This window comes from Cebus imitator, unplaced genomic scaffold (genome assembly GCF_001604975.1).
Source record: "Cebus imitator isolate Cc_AM_T3 unplaced genomic scaffold, Cebus_imitator-1.0 Scaffold121, whole genome shotgun sequence".
Lineage (NCBI taxonomy): Eukaryota > Metazoa > Chordata > Mammalia > Primates > Cebidae > Cebus > Cebus imitator.
Window position 1 is genome coordinate 871,990 of NW_016107436.1, and position 4,237 is coordinate 876,226.

Consider the following 4,237-nt stretch of genomic DNA (forward strand, 5'->3'; position numbering starts at 1 on the left):
AATAAAAATACAAAAATTAGCTGGGCATGGTGGCAGGTGCCTGTAATCCCAGCTACTTGACAGACTGAGACAGAGAATTGCTTGAACCCAGGAGGTGGAGGTTGCAGTGAGTCGAGATAGTGCCACTGCACTCCAACGTGGGTGAGAGAGCGAGACTCTGTCTCAAAAAAAAAAGATACCAAATCTAGCAGGGGATGGAGATTTCAGTGAGCTGAGATTGTACCACTATGCTCCAGCTTGGGTGACAGAGTGAGACCCTGTCTCAAAAAATAAAAATAAAATTGCCAAATCTCCATTTCTCTTCTTCACTTTATAGTGCTACCTTGCAAAACCCCAAATCCTCCTTGTCAGAGACATTTCTCTAAAACTTAAATACAAAAAAGAAAACACACAAAACAAAAGCCAAAACAAACCCTGAATAAACTGCAAATCTTGATGAACTAGATGGTTCTTTGTCTACACATGTGCCAACATAGATGAAAAAGTCATGCCATCAGAAAAACTGATTTCATTTAAAAATTATCTTAAACTTCCCATAGTTTCGTAGCACTGTGTGACAGTCCCACTACTCTCTGATATTACTATTTCATATCTACTTTGACTTCATCCCTTCTCCTCCCTTTTTACCTTCATTACCTAGTTTGTGATTTAACCCAGTGGTTCTCAAAATGTGGTTCGCAGACCAGCAGCGTGGGTATTATTGAAAAAATTCAAGCTTTGAATGAAAAGACCTTCCAAACAGGCGTTGTGTGAGCAACATGGCTGTTTATTCACCCGGTTGCAGGTGGGCTAAGGCCGAAAAGGGCATTAGCAAAGGGCAGTGGGATCAGAGTTGGTTTTATAGGTTTGGGTAGTTTTTTTGGGGGGGCGGCGGTGTTGCAGAGTAAAATCTGTTATAGTGGTGGAGGGTAGGGGCAAGGGAGTATACATGACCTCAAGTTTAGTTACAATGGCAGGGTTGGGTGAGAGGTATTTACATTATCATAAGAACAGTTAAGATGGCAGGGTTGGGTGAGGGGCTTGTTTGAGAAACGATCAGGGGATCAGGGAGTGGGTGGGGGACGTCAGCTGGCAGCTGGGACATGCAGGACTTCAGACTTTCGGACTCCAGGCTTGCATATGGAGACCTGACAGGTATCATCTGGGAACTTGTTAGATATGAAAATTCACAGGCTCCACTTCAGGCCTATTGAGTTAGAAACTCTATGGATGGGGCTCAGCAATGTGTTCTAAGAAGCCCTGCAGGTGATTCTGATGCATGAGAAAGTTTTAAAAATGGATCTAGCCTCATACTTCATTGAGAAGCCCTTCTCTAGAACATAAGCTCTAAGAGGGCAGGGGTTTTTTCTTTTTTCTTTATATGTATCCTGAGCACTAGAACAGTGCCTGGTACATGGTAGGCTTCAATAAGTATTTGTTGTTTCAAATCATTAAATGAGAATACCCATTGTTTCCTGCTAACATCTAAAAACGCACCTGCATCTGTATTCATTTTCTTCTTTTTCCAGCTAAGGAAATGTGCCTCATCCTACAGTCAGATTCTACACCATTCCAAAACAACAGACTTTCCCTTTCCCCATCCCCTATCAGTTATTGCCCTATATCTCTGTTTCCCCTCTGTCCCAAATCTCCCTGCCCCCCACTCGGCAGTTAACCCATTCTAGTCTGACTTTCACTTCCACTATTCAGTGGTTCTTGACAAAGTAATTTTTTTTTTACACATTCAGAGAAACTTCTGTAGTAACATACTATAGAAATGATCCCTGAAAGTATAGTCTTGACAAAGTAATTATTTTTACTGTCTTTATTGACATATAATTCACATAATATAAAGTTACCCATTTAAAGTTACAACTAACTGATCACAACCAGTCATAGGTTTCTTTGTTTCTTCTCCCACTGCTTCACAACTAGCCTTTTTTAAAAAGTGTACAATTCAAGAGTTTTGATACAGTCACAGTTGTTCAACCATCACCCTAATCTAAGTTTCAGAAAAGTTCCATCACCCCAGAAAGAAACCCCCTACCTATTAGCAGTCACTTCTCATTTCCACCACCCCTCCAGTCTTAAGCTACCACTACTGTCTGCTTCTATAAATTTCTTGTTCTAGGCTTTTCATGTAATTCTTATTATAGAATTACAGATTCTATAATAAGTGGTCTTTGTGATGGGCTTCTATTACTTTCCATAATGTTTTCAATGTTCAACCACATTGTAGCATGTGTAAGTGCTTCATTCCTTTTTATGGCTGAGTAATATTCCATTGTATGAATATACTGTCTTTATCCATCAGTTGATGGATACTTGGTTGTTTTTACTGTTTGGCGATTATAAACAATGCTGCTATGTACATTAATGTACAAGTTTTTTTTTGTGGATGTATGATTTTATTTCTCATGCACATATACCTAGGAGTGGAATTGCTGGGCCAGCTGTATGGTAACTTTACCTTTAAAATGTTAAGGAACTACCAAAGCAGCTGTACCACTTCACATTTCCACTAGCAATATATGAGAGTTCCATTTATCCACATAGTTGCCAACACCTATTATTACTAATTGTCTTTTTTGTTATAGCTATTTTATTATAGCTATCCTAGTGGATGTGAAATGGTTTCTCATTGTGGTTTTGATTAGCATTTCCCTAATGACTAATGATGGTAAAAGGAAAAAAAAAACAAACCTGTTTTTCTGTACGCACATTTTTTTTTTTTTTTTTTTGAGTCTCACTCTGATCATCCATACTGGAATACAGTGGCATGATCTCTACCTACTGCAACCTCTGCCTCCCAGGTTCAAGCTTCAGCATCCTCAGTAGCTGGGATTACAGGTGTGCCACAACACCCAGCTAATTTTTTGTTTGTTTGTTTGTTTGTTTCAAAACAGCATCTTGCTCTGTCTCCAGGCTGGAGTGCAGTGACGCAATCTCGGCTCACTGTAACCTCCGCCTCCTGGGTTCAAGTAATTCTTCTGCCTCAGCCTCCTGAGTAGCTGGGACCACAGGCTCGTGCCACCACGCCTGGCTAATTTTTGTATTTTTAGTAGAGACGGGGTTTCACTGTGTTGGCCAGGATGGTCTTGATTTCTTGACCTCGTGATCCTTCCACCTTGGCCTCCCAAAGTACTGGGATTACAGGTGCGAGCCATCGTGCCTGGCTAATTTTTTAATTTTTAATAGAGACAGGGTTTCACCATGTTGGCCAGGCTGGTCTCGAACTCCTGACCTCAGGTGATCCACCCACCTTGGCCTTCCAAAGTGTTGGGATTACAGGTATGAGCCACCTTACCCGGCCCCACAGACTCCTGACACTTAATGTCTGTGGGGTTTTCCCACCAACCAATTCTCCATTTCTCTCTGGACACCAATTTAACTCAATTCTGACACTAATTACCTGGAATTACAACAGATCCCACAGGTTAAGGGCTCAGTCCTGCAAGATGCCCCCACCTCAGATGCCAGTTATAAGTCTGGACCTCCCAAACTTCTGGCCAACTGGTTATAAATCAAGAGTTCCCACAACCTTCTCCTAAGTTAAATAATTTGCTATAAATAGTCTTATAAAATTCAGGGAAACATTCACTTATGTTTACTGGTTTATGAAAGGATATTATAAAGGATACGAATGAACAGCCAGATAAAGAGAGCTACACAGGGTGAGGTCCTGAAGGGGATGAGTCTTAAACATAAGAGCTTCTGTTGGAGGTGGGGTATGCCACCCTATGTTCACCAAACCAGAAATAATGTAGGCATATTCAAATAATTATTAAGTCAGTCTCCCATCTTTCTCCCTTCCCTAGAAAATGAAAATAGGGTTGAACATCCAGGCCTCCTACTATAGCTTGGTTTTTCTGAAGACCAGTTGTCATTCTGAAGCTATCCAGTAGCCCACCAAGAACAGCTTCATAAGAACAAAAGACATTCATAGACTATACAGGAAATTCCAAGGAATTTAGAAGCTCTATGTCAGAAGCCAGGTTCAAAGACTAAATATTAGAAAATGCTTCCAGTACCCCTGTTACTCAGGAAATTAAAAAGGGTTTTAGGGGCGCTGTGTCAGAAACCAAGGCAGAGAACAAATATATATTTCCAATTATGTCACAGATGTTTCACATCTTTTCATGTGCTTATTGGCCATTTGTATATCTTCTTTGGAAAAATACCTATTCAAATCCTTTGGGTTGTCTTTTTATTACTGAAGTATAAGGATTCTTTTTTTTTTTTTTTTTTTTTTTTTTTT

At 40.2% G+C, this 4,237-nt stretch overlaps 1 protein-coding gene and 1 pseudogene across 1 annotated transcript in view; one reads left to right on the top strand and one right to left on the bottom strand.

The window, feature by feature from the left end:
- PPM1E (protein phosphatase, Mg2+/Mn2+ dependent 1E) overlaps positions 1 to 4,237 on the top strand; it is a 266,871-nt gene that overhangs the window by 220,188 nt on the left and 42,446 nt on the right. The window lies entirely within an intron of this gene.
- On the bottom strand, positions 1,675 to 1,779 carry LOC119472882 (annotated as a pseudogene).